Below are 19,126 nucleotides of genomic sequence, written 5' to 3'. Positions count from 1 at the left end.
CACAGTAGCCTCCTAAATCCCACTAAACCCACTCCAATCATATCTCTACAAAGCAGACTTAATCTTTTCAAAAAAAATTAGATATCTAATCATGTCACCCCATTGCAAAACATCCTTAAATGACTTTCCATTGCTCTTAGCACTGTGGCCAAGCTACTCTACCTTAATGTGGTCCTTGACTACCTCTATCCTCTCTAATCTCACCCACTATCTCTCTGCTCTTTGCTCTCTCCACTCCAACTGCACAGTTTTTCTTTTTCTTTTTTTTTTTCAGTTCTCCAACAATGCCTGCTCCCTCCCACCCTGAGGAGAAGAGCCTATGCAAAACCTTTATCTAATGTCACCTCTGATCTCTTGAGGCAGCCACTGCCTGTTCAATTATACATTTTCACTGCATTCTCTACCTCTCTTTTGGAGCACTTATGACAAACTGTAATTACATATTAATTTTCATGATTATTATTCAAGATTAAAGTCTCTTTCTCTGACTAGACTGTAAATTCCAGAAAGGCAGGATGGTTTTTGCTCAGCACTACACCTCCAGGACCTATCAAAGTGTTTAGCATATAGTAGATTAATAAATATTTGTTGAATGAGTGGATTCAGGAAGAAGGGATGTTATATTTTATCTGTGTGGGTGTATAAAATAATTTGTTCCCAACAAAATCCTTATGTAGTTTGCATTATTACATCCAACTCACAGATGAAGAAAATAAGGTTAAATAGGTTAACTTTGCCAAAGTCACCCAACAAGTTACTAGCAAAGCTGGAAGTGGAACTTTGGGTGTTCCTCAAAGTCCATTTCTCTCCAGTGTTTCATGTGGCCTCACCTGGTAAGAGGTCAAGAGGCTAGAATCTGTTTAAAATTAAATTAAAATCTGTTTAAATGTACAGAAAAGAGATAACATAGCAAGCCTAAGACTTCAATCTTAGTTTGCAGGATTGATGCTCAGCTGGCATCCGGAAAGCTGGATTTGGAGAGGATTCCCACCATTCCCAGATAAGAACAGCTCATTGTATCTGAACTGTACAAATAAGCTATTTATGCTGAACACCAGCTTTCCTTCTAGGAGTTCGGAATTCTGGTACAGGGGTTGCCTCTATGACTAGCCCCGAGTAAAGACCTTAGGCACTGAGTCTCTGATGAGCTTTCCCAACAAATAACATTTCACATGTGTTGTCACAACTAGTTGCTGGAGGAATTAAGCAGCTAATCCTCCGTGACTCCACTGGAAAATGACTCTTGGAAGCTGGGTCTGGTTCCCCTGGACTTTGCCTATGGGCCTTTTCCCTTTGCTGACTCTGCTTGGTATTCTTTCAATGTAAAAGGTCAAAGCTATCAATATGCCGATATGCTGAATCATCAGAGTCCTCCTCCTGAATTGCTGGACCTGGAAATTGTCTTGGGGATAGCTGACCCATTATGCTTCTAGCTACAGGCAGCATTTCTTCATCTGAAAGAGACACTATGGGCCTAATTGATTATGTCTGACACATAGCTGAGTTTTACATTCTGGGCTCAGGGGCCCGGCTAGAGACATACCGCAAAGACTCCAAATAGACTCCATAAAGGAAATATTTGGTAGATAAGACAATCCTACCCTGCTCCTCCACTGATTGAGAAGCATTTCATTTTAACATAACATTACTCAAATACAAACTCAAAAATGAGCCAATGTGTGAATTGCTGGCCAAAACAAACAAATAAACAAAAACACAATCTTAACGAAAGAGGTGACGATCCCACTGTAACCTGTGCAGTTCATGTACAAAAAATTATCGGGGGCTTCCCTGGTGGCGCAATGGTTGAGAGTCCGCCTGCCGATGCAGGGGATGCGGGTTCGTGCCCCGGTCCGGGAGGATCCCGCGTGCCGCGGAGCGGCTGGGCCCGTGAGCCATGGCCGCTGAGCCTGCGCCTCCGGAGCCTGTGCTCTGCAACGGGAGAAGCCACAACAGTGAAAGGCCCGCGTACCGCAAAAAAAAAAAAAAAAATTATCGGACGTTTGGCCTTCTACATTAAGGAGAATTTTGACAAACATGGAGTTTGACCAGCATGGCTAGAGGTCTGGCAATCATTTCACATATCGAATAATTAAGGAAGTGAGAATTTTTCTACCTGAAAAAAAAGACTCACCACCTCTCTACCTCACCATATTTGAAGAGAAAAAGAGAAAAATGGATTTCCTCTATTTTATTTTCAAAGAGATAATTGGCTAGGGGAAGAATTAATGGAGAGGAGGCAAATTTTCTATCAATACTGTCTTACTCTGTTCAGGCTACTATAACAAACTACCACAGACATGGTAGCTTATAAACAGCAGAAATGTATTCCTCCCCGTTCTGGAGGCCGGATGCCCAAGATCACAGCACCAGAATGAACACGGTCTGGTGCAGGCTCTTTTCTGGGCTCAAAGCCAGCACCTTCTCCCTGTGTCCTCACACGGTGGAAGGGGACAGGGACTCTGTGGGGTCTCTTTTATAAGAACACTGATCCCAGGGCTTCCCTGGTGGCGCAGTGGTTGAGAGTCCACCTGCCGATGCAGGGGACACGGGTTCGAGCCCTGGTCCGGGAAGATCCCACGTGCCGCGGAGCGGCTGGGCCCGTGAGCCGTGACCGCTGCGCCTGCGCGTCCGGAGCCTGTGCTCCGCAACGGGAGAGGCCACAACAGTGAGAGGTCTGCGTACCGCAAAAAAAAAAAAAAAAAAAAAAAACCCAAAAAAGAACACTGATCCCATTCATGAAGGCTCCACCCTCATGACCTAAGTGTCTCCTATAGGCTCCACTTCATCGTCTTCAGATGTTAGGATTTCAACATATGAATTTTAGGGAGACACAAACATTCAGACCATTATAGTTACGAACGTGTTGACTAAAAAATATGGCTATTTTATGAAACACTTTCATCCATGGGAACTGTTATAGTGGGCAAATAAGAATAAGCTTTGGACTTTGGATATTAGCTTAAGTAGACCTTCTAATGAATATCCTTCTCACAAATGGGATCGAATATTTCATAGTATAAGTGGCTTCATAATTTTATCGTGGTGAAAGGGGATGGGGTATCTTCGGAACCTCTTTTATAAGAGCACTAACCCAATTCATGATGACTCTACCTCATGACTTAAGGATCTGCCAAAGACCCCACCTGCTAATATCATCACCTTTGTGGGTTAGGATTTCAATACACGAATTTTGGGCGGCCACAAACATTCAGGTCATAGCAAATACAAAGTACAGTTAAAAGCACCCAGAATGAATGGACTGTCTTGGAAAAGCAGCATTTCCTATCTTTACAAGTATTAATATAAATAGCACAGGGCCATTTTCCAGAATTTATGACTTGGAGAGCACAACTGATCCCTTCAAAAGTTATGAGATGCATACTTTGAATGTAATTTTAATGTCAAAGGAAAAAGGATCTGCCCTCTTCACAGCCAGAGCTGACTCCAATCTGTTGAATTCCAAGGGTTCAAAGGTTGCAGCAGGACTTCCCTGGTGGTGCAGTGGTTAAAAATCCACCTGCCAATAGAGGGGACACAGGTTCCAGCCCTGGTCAGGGAAGATCCCACATGCTGCAGAGCAACTAAGCCCGTGCGCCACAACTACTGAGCCTGCGCTCTAGAACCCGTGAGCCACAGCTACTGAGCCTGCGTGCCGCGACTACTGAAGCCCGCGCACCTAGATAGAGCCCGTGCTCCGCAACAAGAGAAGCCACCGCAGTGAGAAGCCTGTGCACCACAACGAAGAGTAGCCCCCGCTCGCGGCAACTAAAGAAAGCCCCCGTGCAACGAAGACCCAGTGCAGCCAAAAAATAAATTAATTAATTTTTTAAAAAAAGATTGCAGCCGCCTCCAAAATAGAAAGATGTACCAGTAATGAGAACCTCCTTTCAGTGGGATGATATAACCCATCAGCTATCCGAATGCTTTAGCAGAAAATATGACCCGCCTGCCAGAAATCTGGTCCCAAGGTTGTACAGTTTGTTCAAAGAAATTATTGTGTTTGATTTACAATCTGATCTACTGCTCTTTAATCCACGTTTTGCATAGGCACTAAAAGCATTTCCCAGACTCATTAGCAAAAGGCATCAATAATAAAGTTAATTACCAGAACAAAACAGCAGGGGCTGAGATCATATACTCTTGCTAGTTCACCTACAAATGGAAAAAAAAAAAAAAAAAAAACACACACACAAAAAAACAGTTGTCCTAGGGCAGAGAACATCCTGAGATGCACTTGTGGTCCATGTGAGACAAAGCTGCAAGGGTGAGGTGCCTGAGCCAAGGTGACGTTCATTTCTCGATAACAGAAAACAAGAGTCTTTTTTAAAGAAGCCTACTTAACCTAAAGGAATGAAAATAAATCAGTGTGGGATGCAAAATTAAAAGCAGACCTGACAAAGTGTGGAGGGGCTGAAAGGAAACAAATGACAAGTCGTAACTGTAGTTCATCATCTTCAAGTCCACGGAAATATTTGCTTCTCCCACTCCACATTGCCATGAACACAGTATAATTATATATATTTTAAGAGGGCATTTTCCTTGTACCCAGGAAGCATAAAATGAGTACAGTTAATCTGAGCAGCAGCCCATCCTCACCTGCCTTGAGAGTTTTATGGCATCTTTGCTGGCAGTTCAGAATCCTCCCCCACAACTTGCTAGTTCCCCACAATGTCCGACAAGTTGAAGTTGCCATATAAAAGATTACCATAAAACCAAATCAGCACGTTAGATATTTCAGGGACATAAAATTAAATGTAGACGATGTGACATCTACAACTATAAATACCTTCTCCTATGGAATTACTACAAGACTCCAAAATAAAGCTTCATTATTCACTTTGTGTTATAAAAGTCATACACTATCATCTTTATATGAGAAGTGTCTTATTTTTTTGGAGTATATCCCAGAAAATAAAAGAAATATTCTGGTATTCACTATGCCAAGTTAGAGATTAAAACAATATATTTGTATATACACATGACTGCTTTTTTCCTTCTCCAGCCACTTTTTGTAATTTAATTTTTGGACTGGGTGATACAGTAGGAAGTGATATTCTTTCCCAACCCTTTCTCCCAGACATATAGCTGACTTTCCCTCAACAGATACCAATGATATTGTTCTTATGGATGCTTCAAGAGATGTCAATTCATACAATGCCAAACACTTTATGATCTATATCCCATTTTGCTTTTTTCTTTTTTTCAATTTATTTACACTTAAAAAAAAACAGTTCACCAATTTCTTCAACCCCTCAAAACTCCCCAACTTTTGGCAATCACGAATCTGTTCTGTGTCCATGAACATATATATATGTGTGTACATATATATGTGTGTATATATATATGTACGTATATATATATATATATATATATATATATATAGTGTATAAATGTATATTTGTTTTAAGATTTCACATGTGAGAGCAAACAGTATTTGTCCTTCTCCGTCTAACTTATTTCATTTAGCACAATGCCCTCAGATCCATCTGTGCTGTCACAAATGGGAGGATGTCATTCTTTTCTATGGCTGAGTAATAATATTTCATTGTACATATGTACCACAATTTCTTTATCCGTTCGTCTATCAATGGAAACTTAGGCTGCTTCAATATCTTGGCTATGGTAAATACTGCTGTGATGAAAATGACGGTACACGTAACTTTCTGAATTAGTGTTTTCATTTTCTTCATATAAATAACCAGAAGTGGAATTGCTGGATCATATGATAGTTCTAGTTTTAATTTTTTGAAGAACCTCTGTAATGTTTTCCATGGTGGCTGAACCAAATTTACATTCCCACCAACACTGCACAAGGGAACCTTTTCTCTTATTAGAGTCTTTATTTTAAAGTCTACATTGTCTGATATAAGTATAGCTACTCCAGCTTTCTGTTGGTTTCCATTTACATGGAATATCTTTTTCTATCCCTTCACTTTCAGCCTGTGTGTTTCCTTACATCTAAATGAGCCTCTTGTAGGCAGCACATAGATGAGCCTTGGCCTTTTTTATTCATTCAGGCACTTTATGTCTTTGGATTGGAGAATTTAATCCATTTAAAGTAATTATTGATAGGCATGTGCTTATTGCCATTTTGTTAATTGTTTTCTGGCTATTTTTGTAGTTAAATTTTTTTTGTATCTTTTAAAAAAAATTTACATATCTTTGAGATATTTTCAAATGGAATCCATCAGCACAGTATTCCATTACATGGATGAACCATAATTTACTTACCACCATGCTAGTGGCAGATATTAAATTATTTGCAATCTAATACTGTACTAAAAAACAAATCTGCAATTGATAATGATGTACATAAGTACTTTCTTACATGTAACATTGTATCTGTAGAATAAATTCAAAATAGAATTTCTGAGTCAAAAATTTCCTCCCATTCACTATCATCATTTGACTTTGTTTTGACATACGATTTCTGCCAGGCAAAATTTCTTTTCCTACAATATTGTTTTTATCAGCCATTAACTCTTACATTCCTAGGTTTGTGTTATACTTTAGAAGGTCTTTCCACATGTTATAATTATAAAATAATTCTTCCATATTTTCTTCCAGTTTTTTAAATACTTTTTTCATATTTATTTCTTTTATCATGTGGCTGAAGTAGAATAAATGAAATGCTGAACCTGTTGAGGCTTTCTCTCATATTATTCCAAACAAGGAAGTCCTTGGGTTCCCTTCTGAATTTTATAGATAGATAGATAGATAGGTAGGTAGGTAGATGACAGATAGATAGATTTTTCTTTTTTAGATAGCTCTCTCATTTTATTTTATTTCATTTCATTTCATTTCATTTCATTTCAGTCTGCTCAGCATGCGGGATCTTAGTTCCCCGACCAGGGATCAAACCTGTGCTCCCTGCAGTGGAAGCGTGCAGTCCTAATCACTGGACAACCAGGAAATTCCCTCCATTCTGAATTATTAAAACCAATGTCAAACTAACACATTAATGTTTTAAAGAGAAATAGTAATTATTTCAACTACGATTGCAAGGTGACCTATGATTTTTTTAAAGACAGAAAAAGAAACCAAAAAATGTCTCAAAATATACTAATGCTGAGAACACTAAAAGTAAGAGGAACATAATACTGTCCCATAATTTGTTTTTTTTTTGTAAGTAAAACTGGCTTTATAACACTATTTTGATTGGATACAAAGCCCCACATAAAAGGTTCTCTACGTGCTTCCATCTGCCACACTGACAAAAACTCCCCTAAAATGGAATCATCTCTGACCCAATCAGCTCCCTGCTGTGCCTGATATCCCTCCCTTCTTATTTCTTCTTTCAGTTTTGAATAGTGACTTTCTTGAATTCTGAACCAGGTCGTATGTTAAAAGACATACACGGATGATTCTCACTGACAAGTCATTGTTGAACAAGTCTCCGGCTGATCAACCTCAGGACCTTGAGATAGCCAACCTCCCAGAATGGCCTCAGTCACGTCAGTCACGGTTCATCAGAACCCCTGCACCACACTTCCAGAGCTAGGTTAATTCCATAGGGTGGGGATGGTGTGGTGTGGGTAAGCGTGCACCTCAACGTGGGGCTCAGAACTCCCGAAGGACAGCAGAAGATGAAATCTACCCAATTGACCTTTCACCCTATCTCAAGTAAGACAATATAAAGCCCTGAAAGTGTTAACTTTTCTAAGTTCAGTGCCCATTATAATGTGTATGATAGGTCAGTTTTAACAGGAAGCCAAAGATCTTTCTGAACATGTGTTTATATTCTCCTGGTGCCTGAAGTACAGTTTAATTCAAATTTGAAATTAGGGGGAAAAAATTCAAAAAGATTGGTATCATACAGCAAACACAATTATATGATTAAAATAAGTCCTTATAAAAGAGCCAGTCATTTTAAGTGTTTGATTTCAATCCATTATCATTCAGGCAATAAAGAGATAGAAAGCTGTATACTGGTACATTACCTGTGTTCAAGTAGAAATATTTAATTTGATATGTAACACATAGTTGACACTTATTTGCTGACTTTAATGGTTTCTGTGATAACTGCCCCACCCTCACCGCAGGCCTCTAAACACCACCCCTGAGGCCATTTAACCTCCATCCCAGAGTTCACACCAACCTCTTCTCAGTCCTCAGGTTCTTCCATGCCAAGCTCTTCTGCAGAGACAGGCTCCTTTCCTTAATAACTGGGTTGTCTGTCCTTCACTTTTCCCATCAGTGATCAGATACCTATCATGACATATTATTTCAATAGATGACTAGAATCTGGTTTGGCACCTTCTTCCTCAATTTTAGCTCCTGTCAGAATATTCCAGTCTCAGAGCTGGCACCCCGGACGCTTACCAGGAAAGGTCATATGTGCTGCCTCAGACTTTGCACGGCTTACCATTCTCAAGGTTTGCCCAGCGCTAATGCTCACAACTTCCAAGTTCTCTGCCAACCTTCTACTGTCTGAAATTTACTCCACACGAAGAAAATCTGAATCACGGACGTAAGCATTCACTGAGAGAGTTCCATTCCCCTGACTGTCCTTTATCCTGTAGACATGTTTCCTGGTTTCTTTTTCAGAGAAAAGTTTTTGTTTACTCGTTCTTGGAACATTCTACCTCTGGCCCTCCTACACCCATTTTAGTTTCCTCCCATCTCTGGGGATTGCTGAACTTTGAAGATTCAACTGGTTCCTTAATTCAGACACTCCCAGTTGGTCCATCATGCTGATGTCCTTGTCCAGCAGTTCTCAAACATCAGCTTGCATCAGAAATACACAAAGCCATATTAACACATGCATTTATGGACCACACCCCCAGAATTTTTTATTTGTTATGTCTTAGCAGAGGCTCAGAAATAATTTCTGTGCACCAGGCGTCAGCACCAGGAGATGCTGATCATGCTGAACAAGGATCACATTCTAAGAACTACATCCTAGGTAGGCCAGTGAATATACACACTTCAGTATCTCTAATTCTAGAGAACAGTCCAATGAAGAGGTTAAACAATGAAGAAAGAAATCAAAGTTGGGGGGGTAGTGCCATAGAAGAAAAAAAATTCAGGGGGGCCTCAAAGATGGGATAAGACTTAGCTAGTCAGAAATGAGGAGGAAATAATAGTGTTTTCCAGAATGACAGGAAACGGTTAATTGCAAATCATAATTTAGGAGTGAGAGAGACCAGCTGGCAGCCCAGATGTGGCAGGCCGTGGAGACCAAGGCCAAGGGCACCGAGCTCTGAAGGGACAGGAATGCCACAGAAGGGTCTGGGCAGAGAATGAACATGGTTAAGGTGGCATAATTTCATTCACTCCTTCAAAAAATATTTATTGTGGGCCTATTATGTGCCGGACACTGTTCGAGAGTTTGGGGATTCCAGAGAGGACACAAGAGACGAAAAATAAATCTTTGCCGTCATGGAGTTTACACTCTAATGCAGGGGGACAAAAACCAAAACAAAAAGCAACTTCATCTCACTTACATGGCTAAAGAGAAAGGAGGAAGGGGCATAGGGAGTCTGAACTGTTGGCATCTGGGATAGCATAATCAAGCTTCACGGAGAGGGTGATGTGACGTGAAGGAAGTGAGTTAGCTCTGCAGGTATCTGAGGGGATGCTTTCCCGTAAGTGGAAAGAACAAATACAAAGCATCTGAATGAGCCAGTTTCAGGACTCATACGTGCTTGGGGGAGAGAGGGGAGTACACTACAGGCACCAGAATGCAGAGGAGACTAAGAAAGGGAGATAATGAGATGCGTCCAGAAATCAGAGTGACTAGATTGTGCAGGGCCTAGGAGGTCACTGCAAAGATTTTGGCTTCTACTCCAAATGCAACGGGAAGCTCTTGGAGGGTCTTGAGTCAAAGGATGACATAATAGTTGTTCAAATACTAATACTGTTATAACTACCACTGCTGCTGCTGCTGATACTAATACTAATTGTAGTGTCTACCATGTAGATACTCCTAACTCCTTTAATCCATACACTACAGCTATTCCAATTTTATATTTAAATATGTTGCCCAAGGTTAAACACACCATAAATGTCAGGACCTAGATGAGAACCGAGACAGCCTTGCTCCAGAGTCTGTGCCCATAACTGCAATACAATACTGCATTCCAAAATCCGACTGAACTTTAAATCTAATAAAATCTGAATAAAGTTTATTCATTCTAGTTGCTATGACTGAAAGAGGTCAAGGGTAAAATTAGGAAGCCTGACTGGGAGAAAACTTACCACAATAATCTAGGCCATGGCACTTCCCTGGTGGCACAGTGGTTGAGACTCTGCACATCCAATGCCAGGGGGCCAGGTCCCATCCCTGCTCGTGGAGCTGGATCCCGCACGCCTGCCACAACTGAGAGTTCACATGCCACAACTAAGAGGCCCACATGCCGCAAATAAGGAGCCCAATTGCTCCAACTGGGACCTGGCACAACCAAAGAAGTAATCTAGGCCACGGGGACATGCTCCAAGGAGTAGCAGTAAAGAAGGTAAAAAGTGATCAGTCTGGATATGTTTTGATAGATTAAACAAGACTGACTGACATTAAATGTGGGATTTGAAAGAAAGGTATGAAGGACTCCAGATTTATTTAAGAAGACTAACCTTAAAAAATTAGTCTGCTGCATGGGTAAAACGGTTAAGAAAGTGTTTAAATCAAAGGCGATTACTGGGACCTTCAAGATGATACAAAAGCTAAATGCCACACTCCCTGTCCTGAAAGGGATACAGTCCTTATAACTTCTCTTTTGTTACTTGTTTGCTCCTGGAGCAGTTATGGACCCCAACTATCGACAACCTAAACATAAATGAAGTAGTTTATTTTATTACATAAAATAGGATCATGGGGCTTCCCTGGTGGCGCAGTGGTTGAGAGTCCACCTGCCGATGCAGGGGACATGGGTTCGTGCCCTGGTCCGGGAAGATCCCATGTGCCGCGGAGCGGCTGGGCCGGTGAGCCATGGCCGCTGCGCCTGCGCGTCCAGAGCCTGTGCTCCGCAACGGGAGAGGCCACAACAGTGAGAAGCCCGCGTACCGCAAAAAAAAAAAAAAAAAAAATAGGATCATGGCTGAGCTCACCCTAAAATGTAAAGCTTTTCTGTACTTCACAACAGTTATTTAGATTTTCACTAGTTTTAGGCAGAAACCAAAATGCGGAGGTTTTCTCTCGTTTTTTTTAATCTCCTTTTGTAGAATAAGCAAGGCATACTTGCCCATTCCTGTGTAAATGCCATCCCTTTGAGTCATTAGTAAGAAATGTGTTAGATGAGATTAGAACATGTGCGTAGGGATTAAACATGTACGTCGAAAAGCAACTGGGGAAAGAAATATCAGCTGCTGGCAAAGAGCAACCTTAGAGGAAGGTCACTGTGAAAGCGCTGGTGCCTCCCTCTTGCCCCATCTCCTGAACAATCACAGGCAATTAATACCTCACCCACTGGTTCCTCAAAAAGAAGAACAAAACCACAGCAAGTCATGAAGTAGTCATAAACAACATACATGTTTAAAGCAGATGTTTATCAAACAGCTCCCTTTTGAATGCAATCTCACCTCAGCAGTATCAATCCAGCTGGGGGGAGATGTTCCTGTCTACTGGGTCAGGGTGTATCCGAATGAGTCAGCAGCTCATTCAGGGACCCTGTGTTATCAGGGACAAAGATCCCCTAGTTGGAAAGCTTGGCCAGTGTCACATGGGGCCAGTTGCTTCAAAGACTCCTCAAAAGTCCAAGCTCTCAAGAAGCCTCTACACACCGGAATCAAAGACATTCCCACTGCTGAAGGGGTCCTAGCATGACTCATCGGAGAGCTGCTCTGATGAACACAGATAAGCATTCAGTATTTCTTAGCATAGGGGTACCTCTCCAACATTTCTCACCCCCTCTTAATTCCAAAATTTCTCAAAGTAGAAGAAAACTCACAATAATGTCATTAACTGGTATACTGTTAAATATTCATATGCCTCAAAGAAGCTGGATTAAATGACACTGTGTATTTTTTCAGAAATAAACAATATAGCTTAAAACAAGAACAGAGAAGATTTCTCAAATTCACAAATTACTCTCTGTTTGCATTTTGAGTCATTGAGAATTCCACTTATTTAAGCTGTGGAGTTTCTATCTTTTTTTTTTTTTAACATCTTTATTGGAGTATAGTCACAATGGTGTGTTAGTTTCTGCTGTATAACAAAGTGAATCAGCTATACGTATACATATATCCCCATATCTCCTCCCTCTTGCGTCTCCCTCCCTCCCACCCTCACTATCCCACCCCTCTAGGTGGTCACAAAGCACAGAGCTGATCTCCCTGTGCTATGTGGCTGCTTCCCACTAGCTATTTGGTAGTGTATATATGTCCATGCCACTCTCTCACTTAGTCACAGCTTTCCCTTCCCCACCCCGTGTCCTCAAGTCCATGCTCTAGTAGGTCTGTGTCTTTATTACCATCTTACCCCTAGGTTCTTCATGACATTCTTTTTTTTTTTCTTAGATTCCATATACATGTGTTAGCATACGGTATTTGTTTTTCTCTTTCTGACTTACTTCACTCTGTATGACAGACTCTAGGTCCATCCACCTCACTACAAATAACTCAATTTCATTTCTTTTTATGGCTGAGTAATATTCCATTGTATATATGTACCACATCTTCTTTATCCATTCATTTGACCCACCTCCTAGAGAAATGTAAATAAAAACAAAAATAAACAAATGGGACCTAATGAAACTTAAAAGCTTTTGCACAGCAAAGGAAACCATAAATAAGACAAAAAGACAAGCCTCAGAATGGGAGAAAATAGTTGCAAATGAAGCAACTGACAAAGGATTAATATCCAAAATTTACAAGCAGCTCATGCAGCTCAATATCAAAAAAACAAAAAACCCAATCCAAAAATGGGCAGAAGACCTAAATAGACATTTCTCCAAAGAAGATATACAGATTGCCAACAAACACATGAAAGAATACTCAACATCATTAATCATTAGAGAAATGCAAATCAAAACTACAATGAGATATCACCTCACACCGGTCAGAATGGCCATCATCAAAAACTCTAGAAACAATAAATGCTGGAGAGGGTGTGGAGAAAAGGGAACCCTCTTGCACTGCTGGTGGGAATGTACATTGATACAGCCACTCTGGAGAACAGTATGGAGGTTCCTTTAAAAACTACAAACAGAACTACCATGCGACCCAGCAATCCCACTACTGGGCATATACCCTGAGAAAACCATAATTCAAAAAGAGTCATGTACCAAAATGTTCACTGCAGCTCTATTTACAATAGCCAGGACATGGAAGCAACCTAAGTGTCCTCCCTTTGCCTATTCATTTTCAGTCTCTTTTTCCTGTGTTTCTTCCTCCATCTGCTTCTGAAAACTGAGAGTGGCACATATCAGAATCTCTAGGGACCTTGTTTCCTACTACAGGGTAGCTGCATTTTTATGCAAAGGATAATCAGTGAAAATCTTCCAAAACCCAAACCTCTCATCTCACGAGATTAATCTTCCCACCGAACTAAAAGGAAAGCCGAGGGAGAGGGGAGGACTTTCCGGTCTCATGTATCTCCCAGTGTCTGTCTTTAAACATAATTTAGGCATAGAAAAATAACAACACTAAATTCACAATAAAGCTTTTTGATTAACAAATTGCATCAAAGTATAAGAGAAGGGCATGGTCAACACATTCTGCTCTCCTGCCAAATCAAACGCACCGATGCCTTGGTACAAACCACAGCTGACTCGGGGGTGCACTGCAGCAGTACTAAGCCTATAGTCATGAAGCTACATTTCCCCCCACACTATTTGTTCCCATCTTACTTGCTTTGGTTACGTGACAATTTCTGTAAACTTAAAATTCTGCTTCTAGCTGCTCTGTAATTTGTCAGCAGTTTACCATTTTGCAGAGTGCTGGTTTCCAAACTCACAGCTCAGTGAATCACAGCAGCTGTTTTGGCCTTCCTCCTAGAGTTTAACATTCGGACTTCCCTTGCAAAGTTTCTCTTGTGGTGGCCTGTTTCTCAGCACTCACACTCTACTGAATAAACACCTCGGTACCAACATCAGAGGCACAAAAAAAGACTATAAATTTAATAATGATGATTATTAAGATAACTGTAAAATAGTCACCAAAATCCTTCACAAGGAAGTTTTAATCCACGTAAACAAGAAGAATATAAAGAATGGCTGGTAGAGTTATTCCTAATTGATGCAGGCTTCGGCAAATTTAAACTTTTTTTTTTTTTTCCTTTTGGTCGTGCCGCGCAGCTTGCAGGGATCTTAGTTCCCTGACCAGGGATCGAACCCATGCCCGCTGCAGTGGAAGTGAGTAGTCTTAACCACTGGACCACCAGGGAATTCCCAAATTTAAACTTTTAACATGTAAAGTGTTAACTCCTCTGTTCCTCTCATGTTCCCCATCCAACAATCTATCTGCAAGTTCTACCAGCGGGAGAGAATCCAGCCTCACATACCCACCTTCTCTGTGACCAGCCTCTGTGACTGGGCACCATCATCTCCTCCCTGGACAATGAAATGGCCTCCTAAGGGATCTCCCCTCATTCACCCACGCCCACTTCAATCTCCTCTGCATGGCCACCAACCAAGACAACACGTCTGCAATTCTGTCCCTTGAGGGCCGCAGCGTACAGCTGTGCCGTTGCACTGCACCCAGCCGCCCAACAGAGAAGCCAAAGGGGAGAGGGGGCTGAAACCCAGCCCCACTCTATTCACAGGTGGTAACTTATTCTAATTCACACAGATCTTGTGTCTTTTTGACTCAAAATAGTTCAACAGTTTCCTTCTTGTTCTCCATAAAATCCAAACTCCGCACCATAGTCCCCAAGTCCCTAAGCAATCTGGTCCTGTCATTCTGATCTCTTCTTGGAGCACCAGCCCCTTCCTGTCCCACTGCAGGCATGTGGGAAAATGTTCTGTTCCAGGGACACATCGAGCACATTCTACTCTCAAGGCATTTGCCCTTGTGATCCTGCTGCCTGTAAGTCTCGCTCTTCTCCTAGCAAAATCCCCTCCCATCAGGTCTGCCGTGCTCAAATGTAACCAGTACGAAAAGTTTTCCCTGAAAGCAGCACCTAAAATGGCATTTCTGACCTCAGCATTCTTGCCCCTAATCTCATTTTACTTTTCTTCTTAGTACTTGAATCCACTAGATACGTCTATTTATTGTCCCTTCTCGTTCCACCAAGATGTACACTCCGTTGATATGAATATGCGGCTCACAGAAGAAATAGCAGTGACTAAAAGAGTGAATGAAAGCTTCTAGTCTGGCAAGTAAAGAAATAAGTCACCATAAATTTAAGAAATTTAAAAAGGAGGATAAAGACAAGCAAAACTTATTTTTCCCTAAAAATTAGAAGAGATTCTTTAAAAAGTAATGCTGCTGAGAATTTCATACTGCAAACCTGGTACCCTGTTAGGGGAGATGCCAATCCATACAACCTTCTGGAAAGTGACTCAAGGATGTGGAACAAGAGATATAAAGAGTTCATATCCTTTGATTTCAGTGTCTTGTTTCTTGGACCTATCCTGTAAAAACAGAAACCAAAACTCATTTTTGAGAACATCCCTACAATATTATTTCTGTTAGCACAAAATTGCAAACTTGAAATTGTTACATATTGAATATTGTTATATATCTAATAACAGGAAAGTGGTTATAAAAATTATGGTATAATCTCATGACAGTTATCAAAATGTTACTTAAAATTCATGACTTGAATATTATTCAAAGCCATGGGAAAATACTTACAATATAGTGTTTTGTGAATAACATAGAATAAAAAATTATCTCTTTATGTTTGTCAATATGTGTGTGTATCCTGATTTTATAAAGAAAACATATGAGTATATATGAACAGGAAAAAAATACTATCACAATATTTTACATTGTTTACTAATGACAGTGAGATCAAGAACAAATTTAATCTCCTTAAATGTCTTCATTTTCAGTTATAAGCACTTATTTTCATTGTAACCAAAACTACAAATGTTTAAGTGAAGTTATACCATTTTCATGAAGTTCGTTATATCCTAGTTCTTAGGGATTCCTACTGGTGCTTCACCATTTCTTACAAAAGATCTGGCATTTCTTACTAAAGCTTTCAGAATGATTTATAGATAAAAACATTATGAGAGGGGCTTCCCTGGTGGCGCAGTGGTTGAGAATCCGCCTGCCGATGCAGGGGACGTGGGTTTGTGCCCCGGTCCGGGAGGATCCCACGTGCCGCGGAGTGGCTGGGCCCGTGGGCCATGGCCGCTGGGCCTGCGCGTCTGGAGCCTGTGCTCCGCAACGGGAGAGGCCACAACAGTGAGGCCTGCACAGCGGGATGAAGAGTGGCCGCCGCTCGCCGCAACTAGAGAAAGCCCTCACACAGAAACGAAGACCCAACACAGCCAAAAATAAAATAAATAAATAAATTTATTTTTTAAAAAAACATTATGAGAAAAGGTTAAACTGACTGCATACTGGGCACATGTTAAGAGTATTGGGCACATGTCATCAAAATAAATCCAGATTCACCAAAGGTTTATTTTGATTTTCATCAAAATGAAAGCGAAAATTTTGGAGGTGTTTCATTTAAACACACACACACACACACACAAAACCAAAAAGCTAAAATTCCCATGGCAGCATATTAAACCTATATAGGTAATTATTAACCAAATCCACCCATTTCCAAACTAGTTCTGTCTGCTTATTCATTTTAACATTGAAGTGTATGTATTTATCACCTGGAATATCACAAACAATAAGCAAAAGAAATGTAATTTAAAAATAAATAAATGTGTAGTTGGGAAGAACCTAGAAAAGTCAAATAAAATGAAATACATTTGCATGTCCCAACTCTAAGAAATTTTAAGGAAAACCAACATTCAAAGTCTAATGCAAGATAATCTTCTGTAGATTTGCTCAGCAGAAGTTTCGGCCACAAGCTTATTTATAGTTTCTGCTATGAGCAGAGAAACTACAAAGGTAAAAAAAGTGTTACCTGAAAACCAAGCTTTCAAATAAAAATCACTAAAAATAAATGTATAATTATGAAGTGTAGTTATGGTGATCCACAAAGGTTTTGAGTTTTGTTTTGTTCTGTACTTTTGCTTCCATGAATACTTAAGAAGTGGAGTCAAATAAAATCCTTCCTTCCTAAATGAGCCAGAATTTTTCCATTGTCTCTTGACCTTCTCAAATTCCAGAAGCCTTGAGTAAGCCCCAGTCATTTCATCTCAGGAAAGTCGCTTTAGCCAGCTAAGTACTTACAGAAATTAATAGGGTGTTGTATAAGATGAAAGGACTAGAAAATAAAATTTAAAAATAGCTGAAAGTCAAACAAACACTACAAAATGGTAATTAGAGATAAGCTGCACTACATAAGTTATGATCCACTGGCCTAAAAATAAATGGAGGGCAAGGGGAGGTAAATTCCTCTATTTTATGGTTTTATTTCATTTTTCCATGACTGTCTTCAGTAATCGCTGAAATTTGGTAAAGTATTCAATAATCTTCAAACTTTATAACAGAGTCCGTGTTAACAAGCAGAGCACGCGTCTCACATAATGCTGAGCCCATACTTGCTTTCCTACTGTCAAAAAGACTTATAAATGTCTAAAATTATTGAATGATTTATCAAGCTGCAAGGAGAACAATTACTGAAGAAAGTCATGGGAAAAATAAATACGAAAGCTACATTTCCCCAACCCCTTTGGAGCTAAGCTTTTCGATGAAAATCATGCCCCTCCTTTTCAGATGCATTCCTATGAAATTAGGAAGACGGGTGGTCTTCCCACCACTGCTGGCCGATTCCACTGGTAAATACGGTCAGGAAGGCACCTCAGTGTTCCTGTCTTCCACTTTGTGGAGGGAGGGATGGAGGGCAGGAGGGAGACACACAGATATGCAGCAGAGGTAGTGGCTGAATTCTGCTTTCTAGAGTCCAGTCAACCAGCTTGCACTGCAGAAGTCAAAGGAGAAAGCTTCCTGATCCCGGGATTACATTTACAGCAGCATACCCGTGTGGCAGTAGTTCTAATGGAGGCCTCCTGATTCCCCCCCCAGTTGGGACTGAGGTGGTAACCTCCGAGCCTGGTTAGCTCTCTCTGCTGTTCTAGGAATCAATGCCGAAAGCCTCCTCTTCCAGCTTTTCCAACAATTGCATAAACCCATAATTACTTTTGTTAAATAATCCCCTTCTGCTCAAGATATCTAGAATGGTCTCTCTTTCCTGAATGGAATGGACAAACACAGGTGCCCACTCGCCTTGTTAGCTGTGACTGGGGTGACACGGGTTATCTGACTACCCCTCTGTAGGGCCTACAGGCAAAGAAACCTCCGGAGGCTTGGAGGTCTGAGGCACAGCAATTCACCGACTTGGTACCAACAATAAGAGATACTGTCTCTGTCCTCTTGCAGTTTAAAATCCAGCAGAGAATATGAAGTTAATTCGCATGAAAAGTCTGAAAATAACATATTAAATCCCTAATTAAGTAACAGATTATAAGCTAGCAAATAATGTTGCAGGAGTCCAGCATGGAGGGAAGAACAAAGAACTAGGAGATCCCTTGCATACACCACTTAATACCTCCAGATGCAGTTTCTTGCTTTGGAGAAGCAGAAACAGGATTGAGGGAAAGATCATCTTTAAGAAAGTTTAAAGATCATCTTTAAGAAAGTGTCCAGTTCTCATAAGATGATTTTTGGAGAATAATGTGGAAGAGTGTCAAAGAAAACAGCTTCATGAATGGGCAAAACAGAGGACTTAAAAATGTTAAGTAGGGGGGACCTCCCCGGCGGTCCAGTGGTTAAGACTCCACGCTTCCACTGGAGGGAGCACGGGTTCGATCCCTGGTTGGGGAACTAAGATCCTGCATGCCACGTGGCGAGACCAAAAAATTTTAAAAAAATTTTTTTAAATGGTAAGTAGGGTTTTGACAGTAGGAAGAAACTGGAAAAACAGATATCACTAAAAAAAGATTAAATTGTGGTATCTTGGCTGGATAAGGAGTCCAGTATGCATTATCAAGTGAAAATTGGGAAACAGTGATAAATACACTTGAAAATAGGGAAGGCACAGACAGTTTCTAAACAGGGCAGTGAAATTGGAAATGTACCATCAGACAAGAGCAGAGTTTCTCAATCTTAGCTC

The 19,126-nt window shown here is 40.6% G+C and overlaps 1 protein-coding gene across 3 annotated transcripts in view; it reads right to left on the bottom strand.

The window, feature by feature from the left end:
* PLOD2 (procollagen-lysine,2-oxoglutarate 5-dioxygenase 2) overlaps positions 1-19,126 on the bottom strand; it is a 101,193-nt gene that overhangs the window by 66,985 nt on the left and 15,082 nt on the right. The window contains exon 1 of one of the 3 annotated variants that reach the window (XM_067033608.1): positions 8,102-8,219. The exons of the other annotated variants lie outside the window; for them this stretch is intronic. The gene's annotated coding sequence lies outside the window, so the exon portion shown is untranslated. Of the gene's footprint in view, positions 1-8,101; positions 8,220-19,126 lie in introns of those variants that run through there. 3 annotated transcript variants of the gene reach the window in all.

This window comes from Kogia breviceps, chromosome 5 (assembly GCF_026419965.1).
Source record: "Kogia breviceps isolate mKogBre1 chromosome 5, mKogBre1 haplotype 1, whole genome shotgun sequence".
In the NCBI taxonomy this organism is placed as follows: domain Eukaryota; kingdom Metazoa; phylum Chordata; class Mammalia; order Artiodactyla; family Physeteridae; genus Kogia; species Kogia breviceps.
Note: the sequence above shows the minus strand (reverse complement) of the source record. Positions and strands in the feature narration are given on the sequence as shown.